This window comes from Amblyomma americanum, chromosome 11, assembly GCF_052857255.1.
Source record: "Amblyomma americanum isolate KBUSLIRL-KWMA chromosome 11, ASM5285725v1, whole genome shotgun sequence".
Lineage (NCBI taxonomy): Eukaryota > Metazoa > Arthropoda > Arachnida > Ixodida > Ixodidae > Amblyomma > Amblyomma americanum.
In genome coordinates this window covers 56,271,269-56,298,327 of record NC_135507.1, presented here as the reverse complement: position 1 = coordinate 56,298,327, position 27,059 = coordinate 56,271,269, and the positions used below count along the sequence as shown (strand labels likewise).

Here is a 27,059-nt window from a genome sequence, read left to right as displayed (position 1 = left end):
CATTAAGCGAATGGTGCAAAAAAATGCGACATGGCAATAAATTATTCGAAATAAACATACACGCACCACGCAAAGAAGAAACCTATTCTTTTTTTCCCATACTTCACTGGTGAGAAGTGTTTGGTAAACGTAACTCAGTTTAAGTATCTAGGAAAGACAATAACACAAAAGTTAAGTTTGGGCACACATATAGAAGAGGTATGCTTTAAAGCATACCAGAGGTTATGTTTTTGAGAAAAAATTAGAGCATGCCACATGGGATGTTAGTCTAATTTCATATAAAGCTTTTGTGAGGTCAATCCTTGAGTACGCGTGAGCAGTATCGAGCCCTAACCAGAATTCATTCAAGAAACAATTAGAAAGAGTTCAGAGGTACGCAGTACGCTTTATTTGCTGCCGACATCGAAGGACAGACTCAGTTGCCAATATGCTCTCTTCCTGTAACCTGGATTTATTAGAAATGCGTAGACAAAAAAAATCGGCTGAAGTTAATATTGCAGATGCTCGAAGGAGAGATAAGTATCCATATGGAAGCATACATACAAGCACCAGGCAAACGAAGTTTTAGAACAAATCATAGTCGGATAATTCAGCCGTGCTACGCCCGTAGTGAAATTTTCAGACATTCATTCTTCCACTATGTAATTGAAATGTGGAATGACTTGCCAATGTGTGTTGTGGAACAGAGTTATCTGCATAAATTCGAACAATCTCAGGTTAACCGTTTGCTTGAAAGTGCCATTTTATGCTTTACTGTGTGTACTGCTTCATGCTGATGTATTCAGTGCTTGTGAATAATGCTGTTTTTATGAAGTTTTTATATCCTCTCTGAAAGAACCCTCACACGAGTGTTGACAGTATTGTTAAATAAATAAATAAATTATTTCGAGTTGTTGCAAAATAAAGTGCGCAACGATGCAATTAAATACCTAAAAACTATATATTTTTGCATAGAAGCGCAATTCGCTTATACACTGCCGGAGGAGAGGCGATTGCGAGGATAGCTTTTTCGTCACCGACTATAGACGTTGCGCTTCTCGATCGATATCCTGCACTACACCTGAAATCAAACATCAAATCCCTCGGTTTTCACGCTGTAGAGGTGCGTGGCGATGACACAACAGGGCAGGTAAGATGCCTTTTACCGTTGTCTGTTTACTGGACATGTTTTATTTGCACATTAGTTATACCCCGGCTACACAGGCGCTTCTATGTTTGTTGAACTAAAAGTTATTTTACTTGACTACAGAAGTTCGCTGCTGCACAGAAGCTTTAAATGGCACTCAGTAAAGATGTCATTCGAGAGCATAGAGCCCTGCAGAGACGATCGAGATTTTAGCGCGAGAGTGTCAAATTTGCCCTTCAGCGCAAACGCTAGTTTCGTCGTCGTTTTGAGTAGCGTGAGCGAGAACTCTGAAAGGGATGATCCAGCTGCCAATTAGGTCAGGTGACTTTGTGTTGTGATCACCACCTGCCAGTCATGGGAGGCGGCAATCTCGGGCTGTGTCCGTCGTAGCAGGTGGCGGTTGCGAGAGAAGAGCAGCCTCGGTCTGGGAAGCCCCGCCGGTAGCTTCCAGCAGACAGTCAAAATATGTTAGGTGTGAAGCTGGCATCCAAACTTTAACAGCATTTCTTGGAGATGAACAGTCATACTGTTGAGACTGATTTAACATTTTATAATTAATAATCGCCAAGATAAATACGAAACCTTATCTTTCTGGCATTTGTGCGTGCCTCTATGGTGGATGAATTGAACCGCCGCCAGCCTTTCCTCATAATGTTACTATCGAGCCCACTTATAACATCCGCAGTTATAAAGAACGCTCGCTTATTATGATTGAGGGTGGAGCTACTATAAAAAAAAGCTTTAGAACAATTGGTGGGCGTCTGAGCTACAAAGCACAACCATGTGGGATGAACTAAGATAATACGAACGAAAATGCGCCGTAAATTCATTTTTTTCACATGACAGACCCGAACATCCAATAAGCGTGGAATTTAAAGCGCGCCTCGGAGCCCCCGTGGCTCCTGTCCTCGGAAAGAACGTTGAGATTGAGCCAGGCATAAGAAAAGGCGACGCAGTGCCGGCAAAACCGCACACTTTTTGCCAAACGGTGGCGCCAAAAGGAATGCTTTGAAAGGCCAACTCTGCTCTGGTGGAAGGTAGCGCAAATTTATGCTTTAACTTAGATTTAATTCTGTGTAAGTTAGTAAAAGGTATGCCGGTGGTGTTGGGCCGGTGATTTCCAGAAACTGGATGCACCGCTTGAAGGCTTCTCGATGATAAGACTTACAGGCGAAGCGATTTAAAGAGAAACGAACTTTTTTACAGGCTATTTAAAGATGGGTACAAACAAAAGTCAGTATACGGCCACAACTATCCGCAACCGGCCTAGCCGACAGCCTGCACAGAGGCGAGGGACACCGCGTCTCAACAGTCAAACTGGCGCGCCTTGCACCAGCTCTCAACGGTCACTCCCTCCGCTCTCGGCCAGACCGAGCGCCTGCCAGCTAGCAGTACCTAGAGACAAAAAGCACACGGGCGCGGCTCCCTTCGTGGGTACACCCCGAAGATGCCCGCGCCCCTTTCCACACGTAAAAATAAATTGCTAACTGCGCCTTATCAGTTTCGACGAATAGAAAGCTCAGAACTGATGTCAGCGTTTTCCCTTACTCCCGAGTTCCTCCCTAGGTGGTCTCGCAATCTTTCGCCAAGGGGACAGGGGTCCAAGGTCGAGGCCGGCAGATAGCCCCGCCGTCCGGAGCGGCGAAGGAAACGGCAAGGACGAATGGGGACACCTTCCCCCCAAGACTCGGCTAATCTATTCAGAAATAAGCCGAGGCAACAAACAACGAAAAGGGTTCGGCAAGTGGCGGTTGACTACCTCTGCACGAGCAAGCAACAGGAGCTTGCGAGCCCGCATGCCGCGACCCTTCGTCACACACTCACACCCATCCCGAGGACAATGCTAATGACAATGCTGATGACAATGCTAATGACAATGCTAACGACAGTGCCTATGACAAATACTCTCAATCTTGTAGCTAAGACAGCACATCATTCTCTGGGCGCTCAAACACCTTTAATATGCAAACAAAGACAGTTCCGAGCAGTTTATATCACACTGTCGGTAATCACTGAAGCACATAAGGTAAAATCAGCATAACTGCCGCACAAGAACATTCGGTCATGTCCATGTCTGCAGTCCCTGAACACTGAGTCCTGCCAACTCTGGATCCCCCCACACACCTACTGCATCCGCGCTTACTCGAGCCGTATGTTTCATCTCGAGACGTGCTACCAAGGCTAGCCGTGTTGCATACCTGCATACGGATCCTTGTTGGGACGTGACGAGGCCTCTTAAAGGTGGAGTGGGCATGGCCAACGCATCCTACGATTCAGCGGCGTCCTCCCGGGTCGAACACTCGCACCCGCCGTCTACGACCGAATATCGGTGCGGCACAGGCGGTCAGCGCAGTGACATTCCGTTTGCGCTGCTGTCTATCCACCTTACGACCCTCGTTGGCGGTCAGCGCACTCAGGCTGTGCGCCTTCACTATGGACAGAGCCATGTTTTCTGAGGCCTTCATGCTTTGCGTGCTCAACTGCTGTAGCGTCTTTACGCTTGACGCCAGTCCTTCGGGCTGCATAGGCAAAGGCACGCCAAGATCGTGCCGTGATTTGGCGTGCGTCGCAAACTTTGGACGTGTTTCCGTACTCTCTTGACGGTAAAGGACGCAGACACTGTCCACACCAGCTGATCCTCCGTATGGCAATGTCTCCACTGTAGCATTGCTTGTACCCGTGTCCGCTGTCTCAGAACCAGCTCTAGTCAGCTTCGACACCTGCGCCTCAAGCGACGCCGCTACCTCTGAGCTCGATGTTTCATCCGCGTCATGGGTGAAACACCCAGACGCACCGCTTCCATGTCGATGCGCAAAGAAAGTTCACACTGGACGCCTGCGCCTGGCCAGTCGCCCTTTTCCTCATGCTCATGAGGTTCAGCGTAAAAGTCCGTCATGCCCTCACGTGTGTCGCCCACCGATGGGTTTTATTGGCCTTCCTCTCCACGGGGCTAATCTCCAAGCCAGCCGGTAGGGACTGCTGTTCTCTTTTTGAACCTGGATTGCTGACTGAGCAGCATCCGGCAACTCAGCGCCAGCAATCTCTACATTGTTTGCCGGGATTTGCGCTTCGCCCGAAGCGCTTTCGATCGTTACCGGCTTCAAGCTGCAGCAACTAACCACATCCTGTGTTACACTGCTCAGCGATTCGTTGCGTCTCCTCTATCCGGAGGGGGTGATCGGCTCTGAGCTCGCTCTAGCGGTATCACCTCCTGCTGCGCACTTCGCTCTTTCTGGAGAGATTCTTTCATCTCCCTGTACTTTTGTTTGGCTATCGCTAGTTCGCGCTCGAGGGATTCCAGGCTGACATCGTCCAACCTGGACCATAAGGCGCGCCTGGCGTATTGCCCACTCGAACACCTGAATGCGGCCATCGCACCCGTTGCTTCCTAACCCTGCGCCTCGAGCGCTACGGAGGCAAGCAAATGGGAAGGGGGACTCACTCTGCCGTCGCGTCGCTGCCCATAGCTCCTGAGACCTCTCCAAACTTCTCAGTCAGATGCCGCCTCGTCCTTTCCCACGGCTGCAGCACACTCTTCCTCGGAGGCCTCTTGTTGCCTCCTCGTTGCTCCGCAGATTTGCACCAGTTTTCGCCCAAGATATTCCTCAGCTGGCGTCCCCTCTTCGACTCCTACAGTTCCAGAGGCTTCGCACCAGGATGTCGCCTCTCTTCGCCCCCAACAGCCTCCGAAGCCCGTCACCAGGAGCTCGCTTACTTCCTCCGCAACGGCACTCACTTGTCGCGATGATGAGCCGCAGCGGCGGGGCCTCTCACCAAGGTGTCCCCTCCGCTGGTGTCCCATAGCGCCCGTGTCCGCTCCTCAGAAACCCGTGTCCGCTTGAATGTTCCAACTGCCGCCGTTGCTCAGGGATACCACTCTGTGTCTGTTGAAGGCCTTGTCTTCGGCGTTTCACGCCCGATGCGGTTCGCACCTTCGTACCCCCGTAGCCTGTCGTCTTTACGGTATCTCGCCTTGGATGCCGAACTTCGTCGTTCTCTCCGTGGATGTCTTCGTCCGTTCCTCGGAGCCGCTGCAGAGCACCAGTACTGTCGACTGCGCCAGTAAAAGGTTTGCCGGTGGTGTTGGTCCGGTGTTTTCCAGAAAATGGATGCACCGCTTGCAGGCTTCTCGATGATATGACTTGCCGGCGAAGCGATTTAGTGAGAAACGAACTTTTATACAGGCTATTTACAAATGAGTACAAACAAAAGTCAGTATACGGCCACAACTATCCGCGGCCGGCCTAGCCGACCGCCTGCTCAAAGGCGAGGGACACCGCGTCCCAACAGTCAAACTGGCGCGCCTTCCACCAGCTCTCAACGGTCACTCCCTCTGCACTCGGCCAGACCGAGCGCCTGTCAGCTAGCAGTAGTTAGAGAAAAAAGCAACCGGGCGCGGCTCCCTTCGCAGGTACACCCCGAAGATGCTCGCGCCCCTTTCCACACGTAAAAATAAACTGCTAACTGCGGCTCATCAGTTTTGACGAATAGGAAAGCTCAGAACTGATGTCAGCGTTTTCTCTTACCCCCGGAGGTCCTCCCTAGGTGGTCTCGCAATCCTTCGCTAAGGGGACAGGGGTCCAAGGTCGAGGCCGGCAGATAGCCCCGCCGTCCGGAGCAGCGAATGAAACCGCAAGGACGAATAGGGAGACTGACCAAAAAGGCATGAGTCCTCTTCTAACGGCGTGCACCAAAGCAAAACAAAATAAAACAAAACCGGACGCGCAGCCTAGGTCACTGCCCTCTCGTGGAATATTCGCAACACATGTACAAAAAGACGCGACAGCGCGCCGAACACTACAACGTTGATGAAGCGCTGCTACCAGCGGCTGTCTTTTCCATCCGAAAGTCTAGCACACTGTGATACATCTTCAGGTGCGCTTTTGGACGCTACTAGCGAAACAGAAATGGCTGTATACCGCACCAGTTTTTGTTATTATTTAATGAGCGTACACAAGTTTCATAACGACGATGAATTTTTTGCAAGTTCTTTGGCGAGTTCAAGAACCAAACAGCAAATAAAACAGGAGCTCTATCTTGTGCTTGCGAGCTTTGCGACGCGGCATGTGTTGTCTACACTGCAAGAAATTTCGCACATAAATCGTAGATTTTCTCTTTTTTGAAAATGGAACCATTTCTGCTTTGGATGAAACGTAGGCAATGACCGCACTTCAGTGCTGAATGAAACATCCGTGTTCCTCCGTAGTCGTTGCAGGGAAAAAACCTAAACATTCTATTTTAGGGTTAAAAACTTAACACGACCAGACGGATGACCCCATCAGCGTTGGCTTCCACCAAACGAACTAATAACTTGCTAAAAGGTAGCAAAAACAGAAGAGGCTTATGATGTTTCGGAACTTTTACACGACAAACCGTTGGCCCGCTGACTAAAGGCGTCACATGACGTCCTATTTCTGATCCGTCTGGTTTACTGTTAGCAAACAATGCCTGCAAATTAGCATGTCGAATGGCCGTGACCATGTCTATTGAGATTAACCCCATGCGCAATGTTAAATATCCGAGGGGGGATGATATTCTGATTAGACCCAAGTAGCGTACAATTTTGCTTCAACGTTCAGTGAATGGTACAAATTGTGGACAACATTAAATAACATAAGGCTTAGTTGGCTATAATGTTTAAAGAAGAACGTTGACTTCATAAAAATGCTTTCGCCACGTTGCTAGCCACATTACAGGGTAACTTTTGATAAAATGTTACTGATACATTTGGTTTCAGAAGAAATGCAGTGTAATGAGATCAACAATTAGAAAACATTTAGACACAGACAACGGTTAGACAAATCTTCCAAACTGAAACTGAACACCAGTTGAAAATACATTGCCGACATGATGAAAGTCCACAAGATGAAAGCCCAATTTATTCAGCCGTTTAATAAGGAAACGAGATACTGAGAAATCCAAACGCATGGGCAAACAAATCTCTATACGCAGTGCAGTGTAGCAGTCACATCTTTGCTACACAGCCATCAAAAACGCTCACTGCTTCATGGATAACAAAAGCACAGTCACAACAAATCATTGTACATTGCAATGTTTAATTTAGTATGCACCTATTTCCGCCTATTAATGCCTGCTCTTCCTGAAGATAAATGAAATGTCGCCAAAAAGCAGCGAGCAGCCATAATTCCTACAGTGACAATGAGGATGTGCACCATCGATGCTGTTCCCTCATCCTGAGCAGGAAATAATAGCAGTTTTTTTCTAGAAATACTCTGAAAGCGTGAACTTTCTATCCAGATTTTACTTTGATTGCACTGACACGGCCCACCGTGTACTCTGGAGCTTTGACAAACAAGTGGGCCTGACGATAGCCACTGAAGACATTAGAACCTTGGCAACTTGCAAAAGATCAATGCTAATGTAATAAGAAACGTCTCCAAAAGCACAGCGTCACGAACAACCAGCGGTATCGTCCAGGCACAGACCAGAGACAGCGTTCAATCCAGAGCACGCACGAGGAACCGAGCGTTCGGCGCTCGAGCTTCGGAGTGTTCGACGCTTCTCGTCGTCTTCGTTGAACGCCAGCCTCTGAAGATTCTAAAACCGAACTCCAGTCTTACAATTCCCCCCGCGCGAAAGGGCGCCAGTCTGGCGGCCTAGGGCGATGTGACGATGGCGGCGTCGTAGTATGGTTTGAGGCGGGTCGTGTGGATAATTTCGCTGCCTCGGCGGCCATGATCAGGGGATGGCCTAAGGAGTTCGATGAGGAAATTGACGGGGGATGTCTGCTCAAGAATACGGTAGGGTCTCTGGTAGTTGCTAACAAGTTTAGAGGAAAGGCCGGGACCTGAGGAGGGTACCCAGAGCCAGACCAAAGAGTCAGGAAGGTAAGTGGGAGGAAGTGCAGGGGGATCACGGGTGCTTTTCTGCTGCTGCTGGGCGTGAGATGTGAGGGACCGGGCAAGCTGCCGGCATACTTCGTCATAGGTTGCGGCTTCAGAAAGAGTTGTAAATTCGGAAGCATCAGGGCGGTAAGGTAAAATTGTGTTCATTGTGCAAGAAGGCTCACGGCCGTATGAGAGAAAGTACGGAGAGAATCCGGAGGTGGCTTGAGCAGCGGAGTTATAAGCGTATGTGACAAAAGGGAGAACGCGGTCCCAGCTAAAATGATCGGAAGTAACATACATGGCCAGCATGTCGTCGAGGGTGCGATTAAAACGCTCAACCATGCCATTTGTCTGGGGATGGTAGGCGGAGCTGGTGCGGTGAACGACGAATTCCTGAAGGGGGAGCGACTTCAGAGAGAAAGGCAGTACCCCTACCACTGAGCAGCTCTTTGGGCGCTCCATGGCGAAGAATGATGCGATGGAGAATGAAGGATGAAATTTCGTGGGCTGTAGCGGATGGTAAAGGCGATGTTTCAGCGTAGTGAATAAGGGGGTCGATGGCAACGATGATCCGGCGGTTCCCGGTTGATGTGCTGGGAAGAAGGGCCGTAGAGGTCGATGCCAACACGCTCGAAGGGCTGCGCTGAGCAAGGCAGCGGCTGCATAGGAGCGGCGTGTCGGTGAGGTGGATGCTATCGTCGCTGGCATGCCGTGCAGGACTGAACGAACTGGCGGACGTAACGGGCCATCCCACGCCAGTAGTACCGCTGTTGTGGACGGGTGAAAGTCTTCAAGAATCCGGCATGGGCACACTGGGGATCATCGTGGTAGGAAGAGCAAATGAACGAGCGCAGATGTGTCTTAATGACGAGAAGCCACTTGCGACCATCCGGGAGATAGTTGCGGCGGTAAAGAAGCTCGTCTCGGATGGCGAAATGGTGCGACTGACGACGGAGGGCACGGGAATGAGGTCGAGACGATTGGCCAGAGAGGAGATATAAGAGGCAAGTGATCCACGGGTCTTTGCGTTGCTCGGAAGCCATATCAGCGGACTCAAACTTCAAAGAAGGCAGGGCGGATTTGCAAGGCACTGCCTCAGATGGTACAGGGGAACGTGAGAGGGCATCAGCATCGGCATGTTTGCGACCGGAACGATAGATAACGCGAATGTCGTACTCTTGGAGTCGCAGAGCCAGGCGCGCCAGTCGACCAGAGGGATCTTTCAAAGTGGACAGCCAGCAGAGGGTTTGTTGATCGGTGACAACGTCAAAAGGGCGCCCGTACTTGTAGGGGCGAAATTTGACGTTCGCCCAAAGGATGACTACACACTCCTTCTCGGTGACCGAATAGTTGGCATCAACTTTTGTGAGTGTCCGGCTAGAGTAAGCGACAACGTATTCGTAAAAGCTTTGCTTGCGTTGAGCGAATACTGCACCGAAGCCGACGCCGTTGGCATTGGTGTGGAGTTCCGTCGGAGAACCAGGGTCGAAGTGACGAAGAATTGGCGTAGTGGTCAGGAGGTGACGGAGTGCCGTAAACGCTTCATCGCAGGCTGGCGACCAGGCTGAAAGGTGGTGGCTGGAAAGGAGCTTGGTCAGGGGTGTCGACAATGGTGGCGAAATTGCGGACAAAGCGGCGGAAGTAGGAGCAGAATCCAGCGAAGCTTCGGAGGACTTTTACAGAAGTGTGCCTCGGAAATTCGGCCACAGCTCGCAACTTGGCCGGGTCCGGGAGAACGCCATCCTTCAACGCGACGTGTCCGAGGATGGTGAGCTTCCGAGCTTCGAAGCGGCAATTTTCACATTATGTTGGAGGCCAGCGTCGGCCAGGCAGAGAAGAACAGTCTCAAGGCGCTGAAGATGAGACGGAAATTCCGGGGAAAAGATTACTACGTCGTCTAGATAAGAAAGGCATGTGTCCCATTGGAGCCCTCGGAGTATGTTGTCCATCATGCGCTCCAATGTGGCGGGTGCATTGCAGCGGTCGAAGGGCATGACATTAAATTCATAGAGCCCGTCGGGTGTGACGAATGCAGTTTTTGGGCGATCGACCTCCGCCATCGGCACCTGCCAGTAACCAGAGCGGAAGTCCAATGAAGAAAAGAACTGAGAGCCCTGCAGACAGTCGAGGGCATCGTCGATACAGGGAAGAGGGTAGACGTCCTTACGTGTAATCTTATTCAGGCGACGGTAGTCCACGCAGAATTGGATGGAACCGTCTTTTTTCTTGACCAGAACCACTGGCGAAGCACACGGGCTGTGTGACGGCTGTATCACGTGATGCTGGAGCATGTCGGTCACCTGGTCGTCAATGATGCGGCGCTCAGCGGCTGACACGCGGTACGGACGTTGGCGCAAAGGGGCATGGGTTCCAGTGTCAATACAGTGGGTAACGGTGGTAGCGCGGCCCAAGGAAGGTTGCTGGTAGTCAAACGAAGCTTGAAAACGCTGCAGAACGGAGAAAAGTTGGCCTCGTTGGGTAGACGTCAGGGCGGCATCGACGGAACGGTGGAAGATATCGACAGACGACTGATTCGTGACGGGAACAAGCGTAATCGCGCTGACGTGAAGGCCGGCCGCGCTATCAACGAGGGGGTATGCGGAGGCGGGATCGAGAAAGGCAACACTACCAAGCGACTGGTCACGGAGTAAAGTGGTAGGGCAGGAGAACGGGTTGGCCACATAAATAGCGCTGGAGCCACGAACAATTGTCAGCACAGCATGAGGCAGCAAAACAGATTTCTGGTCAGCGCATCGTAAAGAGGGGGTATAAGTGACAGTTGCACCGAGAGCGCAGCACAAGAAAAGGCACCAGCACTGAAGAGAAAGGCGGAACGTCTGCTTCGTCTGAGACGACCACAGTAGCGATAGCAGCACCGGTTACGTCCAAGGGGGCGTCACTGTACGGCGACAAGTGAAGCTGAGCACGGACGCAGTCAATAACGGCCTGATGTGTGGAGAGGAAGTCCCAACCAAGGATAACGTCGTGAGAGGCGCGGGCGAGGACGATGAACTCGATTATGTAGGGAACGTTCCCGATGAGCAGGCGGGCGGTGCATGCAGCTAACGGTCGAATGTCCTGAGCGCTGGCCGCGCGGAGAGAAACAGGAGGAAGGGGCATAGTCACTTTTTTGAGTCTACGACAGAGGGTGTGACGTGGCTCAGAGCAGAAACGGCTGCGCCAGTGTCAACAAGTGCTTCGACAGTGTCTCTCTCAACGAAAGCGGTAATAATATTGGCAGACGCAGAAACAGGTTTTGAATGAGTCGCTGGTGACGCAGTTCTTGCCTCCGGAACTGCGGTGGTTAGTTTTCCGCGTGGACGGGGGGTTGGCGACGGAGCATTGAAAAACGGGAACGACGGCCAGGAGACGGCGAGCGGTGGAGAGGGGATAGTAACTAGGAGAAGAAGAATCCGGAGGCGGCAAGTGTGACGCAGGCGAGGACGACGGCGGAAGGTCGTACATCGGCTCACGCCTATAATCGTAGGGAGGGTGGTCACGACTGCGACACAAACGAGCCACGTGACCAGCGACGCCACAGGCGTATCAAATAGGGCGTTGTCTTGTGTGCGCCAGGGGTTGAGAGGCTGCGGCTGTGATACGGGGCGGGCAACCGGATGGTAAGGTGTGGTTGCAGGTCGCTGGGGTTGTAACTGCCGGGTAGGTGGCCTGTGGACTGTGTCAGCAGGTGGGGGCCGCGACCGCACCAAGGCATCGGCGTACGTCAGAGGAGCCGCGATCAGGGGGTGGCTGAGAAAGAGCTGGTAGGAGTTCAGCGACCTGCTCCTCGATAACACGCTGTAGGTTGGGAGCGAGCGACGGCGCAGGCGTAGGCGGGCAGGTAGACAAAGATAGCTGGCGTTCCTCACGTACAAACTGCCGGATGCTCTAAAGGAATGACTGTTTGTCCAAAGCACCTTCCCCAGGGAGAGCCAAGCTGCAAAGTGCGGCCTCCTGAAAGCCTCTACACCGGGTAGAAAGGCGCTGTTTGCGCAGCTCATTGAAGCTTTGGCAGTAGCCGATGACACCGAAGACTGTTTGGGGATCTTTAGCGACGAGCATCTGGAAGGCATCATCCTCAATGCCTTTCATAATGTGGCTGATCTTGCCGACCTCGCTCATAGAAGGGTTGACACTCTTGCAGAGGAGGACGACATCTTCTATATAACTGGTGATGTTTTAACCGGTTTTTCTGGGCCCGACTTCGCAAGCGTTGCTCGGCTCGAAGCTTTCGCACTGCGGTACGGCCAAAGACTTCTGTGAGACTGGTTTTTAGGGCTGCCCAGCTTGAGATGTCAGCCTCGTGGTTTCGAAACCAGATATTGGCTACGTCGCTCAGATAAAAGATAACGCTGGTGAGCGTGACGCTATCGTCCCACTTATTATATGCGCTTACGCGTTCATAGGAGGCCAACCAATCCTCCACATCCGTGTCATCTGTGCCGCTGAAGATGGTCGGGTCACGCTGCCGCGCAGGGCCGGAATAGAAGACAGCCGACGGAAGCGTTGAAGCGGTTTGGGTAACGGTCTCAGTCTCAGGCATTGCAGAGGCGGTAGGCAATGCGAGGGTGCGAAGCTTCACGGCGAGGGGATCGTTGGCACCTCCACCACTTGTAATAAGAAACGTCTTCAAAAGCACAGCGTCACGAACAACCATCGCTATCGTCCAGGCACATACCAGAGACAGCGTTCAGTCCAGAGCACGCACGAGGGACCGAGCGTTCGGCGCTCGATCATCGGAGTGTTCGGCGCGTCTCGTCGTCGTCTTCGTTGAGCGCCAGCCTTTGAAGATTCTAGAGCCGAAGGCCAGTCTTACACTAAGAATGAAAAGCTGACTTAAATATGAGGAGTTCCTTTTTCGAAACATATATTTTATGGTACTAATAATGTGGCTAAGACATAGCATGGCCATTCATTTTTCTGTTCAGTTACAAGCTTTCTACCCTGTGCTAGCATATTACAGCGATGTAAGAAATGAAAAGTGCCAGCACTGTAGAAACTGCTGTAAGACTTACTAAATACTCCCCCTGCAAGTCTACCGCATGCCTCTTACAATTGGTAAAGTATATACTGTCGCGAATGTTTGCAGTGTTTGTTCCTTCTTCCAATCTGCCGCAACGCATATTTATCGCTTTTTTTTGCGACACAAGAAGCAACTAGATTTATCTCGACTGATCGCAGCCAGGCAAAGCTGATTCTATGTTGTTCCGGAATGTTTTAGTAGCTCTGCACGCTTTATCTCGAACGTTCGCTATCAGCTTTAAATTTAGCACAGCCGACAGCGGCGGGCATTCTGTTCGACGACCACCGAGCATGCTTGTCGCTTCGCTGCTGCCATGTGATTCAGTCCGTCGTGGGCGCAAGTCAGCCCAATAAACAGTTCTCTTTTGGAAGAAGTTTTTTGGGTCTTCATCGCTCCGTCTGCCGTCACCACTATGCTATTTCTGGTGGAGGTGCTGGGTACCCAATATTGTTCCAGACACCCTCTTCAAGTCGGGACGCCAGCCCCCTGCGCTTAGCACCGAAGGACGAGCCTGCAGTTAACCGAGCCAATCGACGTCTCCGGGGAGAGCAGCCTGAGTTCGGGACACTGCCGGACCGCCCCAGACAGCGAAAGGAGGCCGCTACGAGCACCACTACCTCGCCAAAGATGTCGACCCCGATCATACTGCAGCAGCAGCCGAACGCGCCTACTATCAATGGATCCCTAGGAGAAGACCCAGAAGAATTGTTGGAAAAATATAAGCGCGTGGCACGATTCAACAACTGGGATGGTGCGGCGAAACTCCAGCACGTCTTTTTCGCTCTGGAAGCCTCAGCACGCGCGTGGTATGAAAACTACGAGTCTTCCCTGACGACGTGGGAGCTATTAAAGGAAGAACTTTTGCAGGTATTCACCAGTGTCGTGAGGAAAAAAACAGCCGAACGACTCGTCGAGTCCTGGATCCACCTTTCGAATGAGCCCGTCCGCGGTTACGTGTCAGAAACAAAGCGCCTCTTTTTCCACGCCGACCCCGAGCTTACCGAGGCACAGAAAGTTCAGATTTTATAGCGCGGCGTAAAAGACCAACCCTTTGTAGCCTCGTCCGCCAGCTACCAAAACCAGTCAAGGAATTCATATAGGCAGCTTGCATGATCGAGAAGACCCTCGACGTCCGACTCGGTAGTACAATCTCCCTTCCTCTGCCTGTGCAATCCGTTCGGACACGACGGCCACCACCAGCGACAACTTGCGGGAAGTTATCCGTGAAATGGTCTGACAGGAGCTACGAGGATTGCTGCCATCCTCCACACAGCCGCAAAAAGCGACTTTGATGGATGTGGTACGGGAAGAAGTGCAAGAGGCACTTGGCACCCCGACGGCCACAGAACCCTAGGACATGACCTACGCCGCTGCGGGAAGGACTCCTCAGCCCCATCGACAACCTCTACGCCCTCCCCGAGATGAGCAATTTGTTCCGGAACGCCGCCTCCCAGCCCCCGCCCTCCCAGCCTACGAACGACACTCAAGCCCCAGGAAATGCGACGCCTGTAGGATTTCCGACAACCGACCATTGTGCTTTTACGGCGGTGAGGCCGGTCATATTCTACGTCACTGCCCGTACCGATCTATCGGTCTTCGAGGATTGGCCGTTGATGCCCCACGACCAAGCTTCGGCCAATGTCCGCAGGAAATCGACGTGTACCTGCGTCGACAGGACTACACACCGATCCGCCTTTCGCGCTCACCATCGTCGTCAACCTCGCGCTTTGCATCGCCACGCCTCAGCTACGCACCCGCGGTACGAGGAAGGTCTCGCAGCCCCCGTAGGGGAAACTAAAGACAGAAACCTCTGGAGGTGAGGTTGCTAACGAGCGAAACGCCGAAGATCCTCCACCGACCACGCACCATGAAGACGCTGCACCCGCGACGCCGCATGAAGAACCTACACTCGCTGCACCGACGCCACACAAAATGACAACCCCGACCACGACGCAAATTAAAACGACGCCGCCACCCAGAAAAGCTTCGGCAACACGCCCCATCCGCGAATCGCATACGCGACGAAACCGTGATTCGACCCCGAGGGTGACGTGCAATGCAACATCCAGGACATCCGACATAGAAGTGACTGTCGACGGCCAGAAAGTTACCGCTCTATTTGACTCATGAGCCGATTACTCCAAGATGAATGGAACATTCGGTGCGCAGCTGAGAAAAGTCATGACGGCTTTGGACGGCCTAAAAATTCGCACCGTAGGGGGTCACCTCATTACGCCATCAGGACGATGCACAGCGCGAGTGACTTTCAAAGGACATACCTATTCTGAGACATTTGTTCTCGCACATTGCTCCCGCGAAGTGATCTTGGGCATAGATTTCCTCAATGAGCATCATACGATCATCGACCTGCGTTCAAGCTCATCACGCTTTTGACGGAGGAGGCCATTCTTTCGATGAAAACTCTAGAAAGTCACGTTGTACTGAGTGTCCTGGAGGAAAAAGTGAGTGTCCCATCCCGTTCAAGCGTTATCGTGACCGAAGGCGCCACGAATGTCATTAACCCTGAAGCCATCATCAAGGGTAACATGCAGTGTCTTCTAGACCGAAGAATTAGCATCGCAAGAGGCATCACACATTTCCGCAATGAACCGGCCGATGTACTGATCACTAACTTCAGCGAAGAATACCGGCACATTAAGAGAGGAACGACGATTGATTTCTTCGACGAAATATCCGACGTACCTGACTCCTTCGCCCTTTCCGACCCTTCCGCAGAAGATTCGCATGACCAAAAGAACTCGGCCACATTTGACATCAACACAACCCTGCCCCGGAACACACAATACTAGAGCCGCAATCTGCTTCGAAACTACAGCGAAGGTTTTTCGTCCTCGCCGAAGGTCCAGCAAACACGAATTGCCAAGCATCGCATTATAACTGACCAACACGCCCGACCTCTCCGTCAGAGCCTCTACGGTGCGTTGCTGCAAGAACGACAAGCAATATGGGACCAAGTAGAAGAAATGCTTCGAAACGGCGTTATCCCGCCTTCAAACAGCCAATGGGCGACACCGTTTGCTCTAGTGAGAAAGAAAGACAACGCACTTCGATTCTGCGTTGGTTACCGCCGCTGAACAACATAACAAATAAGCACGTCTACACCCTCCCCCGCATCGACGACACACTGGATCGGCTCTACAACGCCAAGTATTTCTCATCGATGGACCTCAAGAGCGGCTACTGGCAAATTGAGATTGACGGAAAACATAGCGAGAAGACAGCATTCATCACTCTCGATTGACTCTTTGAGTCCACTTGGTCTCAGCTCCGCGCCAGCGACTTTTCAGCTAGTAATTGATACTGGGCTGGCAGGCCTGAAGTGGAAAATTTGTCTGGTATATTTAGATGACGTCGTTGTCTTTGCCTCGAACTTTCTAGAGGAACTCAAAAGACTTGGAACAGTACAGATTCGATCACAATTGTCTAGAGCGCTCGGGCGGTGTGCTGCGGAGCAAATGAAGTGAAATCTTTTCGCACCTGCTTTGCTAGCGGTAAGGCGCTGGTGCCTGTGCGATTCAGGTGTCTATTTTGTTGCTCTCCAGCGCAACCACTATCAGTGAAAGTCAATATGTGCTTTAGAATTCCGCTTTATACCCTCCCAAGATGGCACCTCTCGAGCACTCTAGACAAGTGTGATCGACTCTGTACTAGACGCCATCAATTCCTCTGGCCTAACCTTTAAAACAGAGAAGTGCGACTTTGCCTACGAAGAGTTGCTGTTTCTAGGCCACATCGTTAGCAAGGGGGGAGTTCGTCCAGACCAACAAAAAAAAGCTGCTATTGAACAGTTTCCACCGCCGGCCGATAAGTAAGCCGTGCGCAGACTCCACGGACTGTGCGCATATTAACAGTCATTTGTGGAAAACTCGCGCATCGCCGAGCACCTGACCCAACTGAAGAAGAGAGACGTGCCATTTAAATGGGAAGTGCCGCTAGGAGGAACCTTCAAAGAACTTCAGCGTCGTTTACAGTCCCCACAGATCCTCCTCCATTTTAAAGAAAACGACCATACTGAAATTCATACCGACGAAAGCAGCGTGGGAATAGGTGCCGTTCTCATTAAAAAAAGCGACGGGCTGGAAAAAGTCATCACATACGCTAGAAGACCGAGGCTAACTACTCGACAGATAGGGAATGCCTTGCCATCATCTGCGCTACGCCAAAACTCCGCCCCTACCTGTACGGACGACCGTTCAAGGTGGTCAGCGATCACCACGCGCTGTGCTGGCTTGGCAATTTGAATGACCCCTCTGGCCGCCTCGCTCAATAGAGTCTGCGCCTCCATGAATTTGACGTCACCTTCGTTTACAAGTCCGGACGCAAGCACCCTGACGTCGATTGCCTCTCACGAGCCATTGTAGATGCACTGCCGCCGGACGACGATGAGGACGCCTTCCTGGGACCTGTCAGACCCAGCTCTTTTGCACAGAAGCAACGCTCGGACCCCGACAATAAACGCCTCATCGAGTACTTGGAAGGAAACGTTTCTTCACCCCCTCGCTTCATTCAAGCGAGGACTATCTTCCTTCTGTGTACAGAATGATGTCCTCATGAAAAGGAACTTCGCAGCGAACAAAACAGCCTGCCTCGTTGTTGTACCTGCTTCTCTCTGCTAAGACATTCTACAGCCGTCACACGACGAGCCTACAGCTGGACATCACGGTTTTACTCGCACCCTCCGCCGCATTAAAAAAAGTATTACTGGCCCCGACTGTCTGTCGATGTCGCACTTTATTTTATATTCATTTTTTTATTTCATCAATACTGCCAGCCACCTTTTGGTGGCCAAGGGAGGAGTGGGGATACAATTGCACAGTTCTTTGTCAACAACGAAAATAAGAGGAAAATAAAAAAGGCCTGCAGGCAGGCAGCAAAATTTCTGCGAACAACTCAGTTCGTGCCGAGTTTGTCGTCTGTTGTACTGCATATAATTGTCAAAGTCTATTCTTGTGTGATTATTGACGATGTGGAATAATAATTTTAAGCGATGCATTTTGCGACGAGATTCCAAGTAGGGTAAACCGGAACGGCTAAGAAGATCAGATATCGATACCTGTCTTCTGTAGGCGTTGAAAATGAAACGTAGTGCTCTTTTTTGGACACGCTCTATACATTTGGCATCCATTTTCGTATGCGATTCCTATACTACGTCAGCATATTCGAGCAATGGACGCACTAGGGAAGTATACGTCACAAGCTTTGTTTTAGTGGAAGCATGATTTAGCCGGATTTTAAAAGCAATTGTCTTTTAGATGGTACTGATGTTTTGTTGTTATTGTGCTGGCTCCAGCTTGGGTTCGAACTGATCGTTGCGCCAAGGTACTGAAATTCATCTACTCGTTCAAGAGAGACGCTGTTAATTTTGTTTGAGTGCATCAACGGAACTTATTTCCTGGTTATGATCATTTGTTTGCACTTGCTAACATTAAACGACATTTTCCAGTTGCTGCACCAATTACTAATAGCACCCATATATTTATCTATAATTAGCTGGTCGCATTCGGAGAGAATTGCGTGACAAATTACGCAGTTATCTGCGAAAAACGAGATTGCGCAGTAGAATCGCAGTTGAGGTCATTTAAATATACGAGAAAAAGAAGTGGCCCGAGCACTGAGCCCTGCGGCACTCCTGAGAGCACTGGATTGACCGACGAACTTGAACCAGATATCTGCACATACGGCTGTCGGTGGGATAAGTATGAGTCAAGAAATTGCAGAATTAGTTTATTTTCTATGTTGTGCTTAAGTTTAAGTAAAAGTTTATACTGGAGTAATCGGTCAAACGCTTTTTTAAAATGCAGAAAAATGGCCTCAATTTGCCCTGCTGTATCAAGAGCTGAGAAGAAATCGTTGGTAGTATGTAATAACTGTGTCGTAATTGATAACCCACGGCGAAAACATCTTGTGACTGAGCTAAAAAGTTGTCTTCCTCCAAGAACGTTGTGATGTGCTTAGAAATGAAGTTTTATATTACTTTAACTGCAGTGCACAGGAAGCTTATTGGCCTGTAATTTGTAACGCGGAGCTGATTACGAGATTCATGGACTGGGACAACATTAGACAGTTTCCAATCACTGGGGACCTCCATGCAGACTAGCATTGAAATAGTAAAGAGGTTGGAGGCGAAGTTCTAGAGGCCCTTGTGCTGTACGATGTCAGTGCACGTTAAAGAACCCCAGGTGGTCGAACTTTCCGGAGCTCTCCACTACGGCGTCTCTCATAGCATGAACAGCATGAGTTGCTTTGGGACGTTAAACCCAAATAAACGAAACCGAATAAAGAGGTATTTCGTGCACCATTCCGCGTACCTGGTAAGAAACTTATTCAGAATGTCATCTGGCACAGATGATTTCTTTATATTCAGGTGAAGAAGAGCGGATAAAATGCCGGCTTCACTTATAGTAAGATAGGGTACTTGAAGATTTCCTGATCTGAAATCAGTTGTTCGGTCATCACCTACCAGAAACACAGAAGAGAAATAGTCATTAAACGTTGCAGCTATTTTTTGGTTATCACTAACGTCCACACCATTTATTTTCAGTTTGTTTACTGGGTCTTTTTTTCTGTTAGGTGAGCTCAGAAGGTTCGTGGGCATAAACCAGACAACTGTGCAGTTTAACTTTATAGTATTGAAATTTTGATACCTTTTGTGTTTCTTAAGTCTCTGCGAAGTGATGCCAGAGTACTGTGTCCGACTTTGGATGTATTGTGGGAAATTCGTTTTATACGGCGTTTAAAGAAGTATTCCATGTGTAATCAAAGGACTCTGGCAGTGGTTTTTTTATTCCCCAGTAGGACGTACCGATGCATACATCTGTACACCGTATTTTTAAAGTTTAACCACAAGTCATTCGGACTCATGTCACCGTCAATCTGCGCAGCATAAAATTTGTCGCCGTCTTGTTCAAGAACATCTAGAATACTTTCATCCTCAGTGTTATTAAAGCCATAAAATTGTTTCGTTGTTCTGCGTGTAATTAGACGTGCCATTTTGATTTTGAAGGTCACTAGGTCATGTTCGGATATGCCAGGCATAATATCGACCTAAACCCGAGGCCGTCGATAACATCAGATACAAACGCAGGATTTAAAAGTGAACTCGTGGTCGCAGTGACCCGCGGAGGTTCAACCACGACATGCTTCAAATTAAATGAAAAAGCAATATCAAGTAGCAAATCAGAATGCTGGTACGAAGACGAGACGCTCAACGAGTCTCAGTTTATCTTTGGCAAGTTAAAATCACCGCACAAAATGACATGCGCGTATCGCTTTTTGTGTTCATGCGTTCATACAGTGTCTCAATTTTACTCAAGTCTGAATTTGGTAGCCTGTAAGCGTGCCAACGAGAATGCTGTATTTGGAAGTATGAAGCAGAAGCCAGACCATTTCTGCACTACTGTCATGTGGTAGAAGAGTATAATCCGTTGCTTTCGTTATCGCAATGGCTACGCCACCACCTCTATAGTTGCAGTAGTGGCGGACAATTTCGTGCGAGCAGTTATCACGTCTTTATCGGGGGTGTTATCATGCAGCCAGGTTTCAGTGAGCACTGCAACGCCCGGCTCGTACGTACACAAAAGTCGTTCAAGTTTCTCAGTTTTATTCAGAATGCTTTAAGCATTAATATCCAGAAGACGAAATTCCTGTTTAACTGCTTCAATGTGACTTTGTTTTCGATTTACACGAAACCTTTCCTTCTGTAGTTGTATTGAGGCTGTCATCTTGAACAAAGTGGAACTAATTTATCTTGTGCTTTATCCCACCGGAACATCTTAAAATTTATTTTGATTTTATCTAACGACAGCATGACTTTGTCTCCCTTGGTTCTGTTTTCAGCAGTAGCAATCCATAGTTTTTTCCGGATTCAGTGTGCCCACTGTGAGAAGTCCTCCGATACGCTATATTCTGTGCCTTTCAGCTTCCTGCAATTCATGAGAATGTTAGCCTTGTTTCTGCCGTCCACAAGCTAAAAATTACAGGTCGGCACTTGTCTTCAGCCGGGCGACCGATTCTATGAATACGCTCGATCGCCAAATTGGGTACTTTCAGAGTGTCGGCCAGCATGGTTTCACAAACGATCTTCTCAAGGCTTTGATGGTTTTCTTCTGTATCTTCTTATATGTCATACACAATCAGGCTGTTTCTTCTACTCCTAGTCTCCAAATCATCTACCTTCAAAGCAAGTTTCTCGAGAGTTGACTGAAGTTCATCTACTGTACATGTGTAATCCGTCACGGTGGTCGAAATCACATCAATCGTGTGATCAATTGAAGACGTATCGACCAGCTTGCTTTTAGTGTCTTTCAAACTTTGAGTTCACGAACGTCCTCAATTAAAGTGAAAAGCATCTCCTCAGTAGATGGTCCCGGGTTTATTTCTACATCACCGCAAGAAGGCAGCAGACTCACAAATCAATAGTAAATCATAGTAAGCACATCATTCAAAGACCGTGGGCACGGCAGAAGCAAAAGGAAGACATTGTTACTGCGATAGACGTACGCAAGGTGATCGTCTCTCAACAGGATGAAAAACAGAAAAGGATTCGTGAGCGACATTGTCTCTATGCCTCCGCCGCGCCCACTGGCAGGGATACGTGAAGTTGTCGCTCTTTTACACTGCCAGGCCGCTCACGTAGCCGATGTCGGCAAGGGATGTCAGGCAGGTGGTGACATCCAAGTGCGCATGGTCAGGAACATGTCATTGATGTCGCATTTTTGGGGACTGGTAGGGTTGACCATGCAGTAATCCTTCTCCACTGTTGCAGAAAGGCTGCAGCGTGCCTCGGCGGTTGAAGGTGTCGGGTAGTTGAAAAGCACGGCCAGGACGTAAAACAGAAAAGGATTCGTGAGCGACATTGTCGCTATGCCTCCGCCGCGCCCACTGGAGGAAAACCTGTCGAGATTGTCAGCGGCGAAAGACTCCTCCCACCCAACCAGCAGGATTTCTGAACCCCAATAAACCCCCGAAGACCCTTTCAGTAGCTTGGCATGGTCTTGCTTCGCCCTTTCCCCTAAATCAACGTCTGGAAATAAGTGGATCATCATAGCGACCGACTACCTGACCCGCTACGTCGAGGTAAACCCTTACGAAAATTTCATATCTGGTCCAGATATGCTTTATATGCGGCCAGATATAAATATATAGGGCCGCAAATTAACCCATATCTGGGCAGATAAAGGTCAAAATCAGGCCATATATGGCCATATATGTGCCAAATGTTGCCCTTTTATTGCTCAGATTTGACTATATCAGGCAAAATATAATCCATATCTGAACGGGTAACGGGACCTTATATGGCCAGATCAGGGCATATGTGGCATCGTGACGACCTTATATGGCCAGATCAAGTCTTTATGTGGCATCGTCACGGCCTTATATGGCCAGATCAGGGCCATACCTGGCGTTGTCACGAACTATTACAGCCAGATCAGGGCCATATCTGGGCGCATTGCGACCTCATACGACCTAATCAGGGCTATATCTGGGCATCATCGCTACATAAGGCCAGATCACTGCCATTACTGGGCACCTTAGGGACATTATGCAGCAATACATTTAGCTTTAATTCATCTACGGTATACGCAATATATTCAATATTGGCATAATGTGGCCCAGCTTCAATTTTTTTGACACATTCAGCATGGCCTAGCTACATATTTAGTTTTGACATATATATTTGTGTTGAATTTAGGGAAGCTAGGACTCTCAATATTTCAAAATAATTCTTGTAAGCATGTATGTATGCTGACATAATTATACTTTGGGTTTCAAATGCACATCATTATACCAGGTGATCCATGTTTATTTGTCCACGCTATAAAAGATTCCCCTGCTCATAATACTGGACAGTTTGGACCCAAACGCTAACTGCAGGCGAATTGACTAGGTCTACATTTTCTGATAATAATTTAACACCTGCATTTTCCAGAATCGGAAGCTGCAGTCGGCTGCGGCACAACTTTTCGTCAAAAGTTGTCAACAAGAGAAGCAGCCAATTTTACAGGTTGTGCCATCTGGGTAACTGCGCTGCAGTGCCCGCATAGCTAGGGTACAGACGGGCCTAGCAGTTGGCCACATGATGCAGCTTGCGGAACCATCTGCTCTGCTCGCCACGATGAAAAGTGCTGCCGCAGCTGATTTTCATCTTTCGCCGATTGTGTAAACTGCAGGCAAGTTCACGTTACATTACATACCGAAAAGCAGACTATCACAAGGTACCTTGTGGTCGCATTTGAGCCCTAAGAGTCCAGTAGTTTGCAAAGCGGTTTTTGCAACCTGGATAGATAGATATTGAACACTATGTATAAAGCATGCAAACATGACAATTTGTTTACAGCAGCAGCCATCTGCACTCGACAGCATATTTTTAAGCAACGAGAGAACTTTCAAGAAATATTTTTCTTGACTGTGAAAACAACGATGTGTAATAGAGCAAATGTAGTTGAAAACCCAGTGAGAGCATAACGAGCTTTTATGTGCTAACTGCCCACACCAAAATCCTGCCCACAGAAAAAAAGCTAAGGGAAACTTTCCGTGCCTGTTGAAAAGCAATGAACACTAATATTCAGATGTGTGTGACGTACACGTGTTTCCAGAAAGTAAAGGTTAAACCGAAAAGGGTTTTCGCAATGTTTATTTTGAAAGCGTGCAAAACCGCAAAGCAGCAGAGGAAATATCCCTTACAACAAATCAATACACAGGCATCATGAAGCTCATACCGGTGCCAACACAGCATAAATCAGGCTGTACTTGAGAAATTTATCATTAAATCTTTGTTGAGCAGCTGAAAAACAACTGCACCTTGTGCAGCAGATAAAACAAATTGTACAAAAGACATTCAAGGAAAACAAGCCAAATATATATAATCACACATATACAAGGGCCGTTCATAAAGTTTGGTCTCTTGGTCTGTAACATCTGTAACATCTGGTCTCTTCAAATACAAAGATTCCGCAATCCCAAGAAAGCTTGAAACATTTTCCTTCAATAAAAAAGTTCATTTTTTATGTTACCATAGGAACAAAGAACGTGCATTAACGATACACTGGTGTTTGTGCACCATCAGAGAAGAATGGGGCTGGCCGCTGGAGATTTACGCACTGAATTGGTGAGTCTACTGTCAGACAAAAAGCGCATGCCTTTCAATTGTTACTACACAGCTATGGGCTGAGGCATAACACTCTGAGGCATATACGCTCTGAGGCATAACATCTCACAACTGCACCTTCTTTAATGTGGCAGTTGTCTTCAAACGTGTGGCCAAGCACGGCCAAGCGCTGTCATGTCAGCTACCAGGTGATAAATATAATTCCGGATAGTCCAGATGTAGTGCCATGTGACTTATTGCTGTTGCCAAAGCTGAAGGAAGAGCTGAAGGGCATGCACTTTGTGTCTAAGAATAAGTTCGCTAATGCGATGCGCAGTTGGTGTAGTCAGCAGCAAGCTCATTTCCTGACAGTAAACAAACGCTCGTTTATCGACACAGGTGCATCATTGTTGGTGGGGATAATGTCAAAAATGATCTTTTCGTTTGAAAAACAAGACTTTCCACGCTTTCTTTCGAACGTGACACCTTTCAAATTGAACAAGTTAAAGGCGCATTATGAACTAGAAGACGGATTTTAATGAAGCGTCCTCGTACTACTACCAGCAGGGACTGCAGAAAAGTGTTCTTGCATTAACGCCACTGAAAGAGATTAGCAGCAAATGTTACAGCGCCTGTAGCTAAGAACACATGAACAAAGAACTTGTGGAGCGACTCCCACGGACTGCACGTACAACTCCCCACAAATTGGTGTTTCTATGCGAATAAACACACTGCTCAATGCATTTTTCTGCCTTTGTAAGTTATAAATTTGCCTCGTATGAAGTTGGAGAGATACGAACAAAATCTAGCACCTTTACACATTTGGTCGGCTTTCGCGGAACTGAAATCACATCAATCTGGCTATTTACATATGTGGAAACAACATGAGGCAGTATGAATCCTGTCCCTCCGTGTATGTACTCCTCGGCGTGCTCAAGCAGCCTGTTTACAACTATATAGAGTTCTCCAGCATACTTAGCAAATCACTGAATTGATGCAAAGGTTCTCTCCTCACCAACTACATCAAAACTGTGAAATTGTTTCGCTTCGGCTCCTTTGCATAGAGCACTGAAGAAAATGTCTGTGCACCAATTGTAACTTTTCTATACACACTGACATTGTCCATTGAAGATAAGAGTGAAATCAAAGCCCTTCTGGCTACTGCACTTGGTCGGCATGATGCACCATGATAAATAACAGCATTAGACGACAACTTCGTGAAGTGAACACTTTCAATCTTGCGTAACACAAAATCGACATCAGACATCTCCTTTACCTCATTCTGGAGAGTGCTCAGCGCATTGCTCAAGCCAACTAATTGTGAAAGTTGTTTTTCAATGCTCGGGGTTCCTTTAATAAGGCGCAGCAATTGCCCATTCCTGTTCTCAAAAAGAAATGCTGATGTGCACCAGAGTGGCTTCCAGTTTCTCACTGATTCAGCAAGATGCAAAAGCTGATGTACATTAAAGGAGCAGTGGCGTGCCCCATATAAGGCATGAACACCATCAACAAATTTGAATAACAATTTTTCTGCCACATAAACCTCCTCGAGAGAAACAGACTCTGACAGCAACATATAGATTCCACTAACAAGGAGATTAAAGTGCTCCAGGTAAGCATCTGGTAGGATGCCAAACAGAACAAGAAAACAATAAAACAGAAGCCATCCACGCAGTTCATTACCCTTCCAGTAGCTCCTGTGATTGAGGGAACGCGGAGTTCTAGTTATGTAACCTGGTGGCTTAATTGCTAGAAGTTTGCTGTCCACCAGATCTACCCGGCGCCCAATGTACCATGGCTGACCATGATGTTTAGTGTCAAACCAAAGACAGAGAAATATTCTCACCACCCCAAGGAGGACACAGTGCATATAATCAACTACGAAGCCAGTGCTGCAGTCGAAACCTGGGATGAGGTTTGTAATAGTAGGGCCTTTAACACCTTTTACCGGATGGCTTTTGCTGACAGCTTGTTCAGCTTGCCGCCTCATTCTATGACCATTCCTTAGAGTGTACGTTTTCCCAGGGATGTAAACGTGTACATGACCTTTGCTTGGCAGCAGTTGAGATTTCCCTGGGTGCTCGCATAATGAGCAACCATAGAACCGATTAAATTGCCGAATTCCTTGCATTATCGCTCTTGCCTCAGCATCAACTGAAGACACAGCAGCAAAGACATATGATATTACAGTTTTGCCTTTTTCGGGGTGTCTCCATGTAAGCTCGTTATTTGCAAGGCGACGGAACTCCAAACAAAGGTTTCAGAATGTGTTTATCAATGGTTTCACACCAAACCACAAGAGTGTCAGGATTTGAAATTTTTTTCGAATGAGAGGCGGAAGTTCAGGGATAACGCAGTGGACTGGCCAAAATAAACTTATGAAACTCTTGAATACCTGTACACTATCAGTATTCCGGAGGAGCGTGAAGTTAAACTCTGATGAGTGGGTAGCACTGCCTTGGTACATTGCGCCATCCACAATATCTTCTAGAGGGAGATAACTGGCTGAACTCACTCTTCATAAAATACTTATGTATTTTGTCGTTTTCAAGAAATGACCGTAATGTGTCAGTCAACCTCATATAAAAAACTGCTACGCGTATCTTGGCACTCCTCATCATAGCTGGGGCAGGCTGTCATATTCACTTCGAGATATTCCTGACAGTTTTGTGCAAAAAAAGTGTGTCTGCACTTCTGTGCCTCTTTGAAATCCTGGGAACAACTTGAAGAATTTAAATGTCGTGTTTGCAAGTGTGTTGGAAGATGGCAAAAGAGCTGAAAAATGAACAAAATCTGGTCCAAACACTCTCTGGTTAGTTTAAACTTAAAAAAAACAGTACTATTAAAATGATGCATGCGTCAACATTGCTGAAAGCTCTGCCCTCAAAAAGTACACGCTTAGTAGTGTCGAGGCTCCCCGAAGTGATTGGGTTACCAGAACCTGCAGAATCGATC

At 48.6% G+C, this 27,059-nt stretch overlaps 1 long non-coding RNA gene across 1 annotated transcript in view; it reads left to right on the top strand.

The window, feature by feature from the left end:
• The window catches only part of LOC144111508 (uncharacterized), a 653,424-nt gene that overhangs the window by 196,315 nt on the left and 430,050 nt on the right, over window positions 1-27,059 (top strand). Inside the window, exon 2 of the long non-coding RNA XR_013310070.1 lies at window positions 955-1,129. This is a non-coding gene — a long non-coding RNA (uncharacterized LOC144111508). The remainder of the gene's footprint in view (window positions 1-954; window positions 1,130-27,059) is intronic.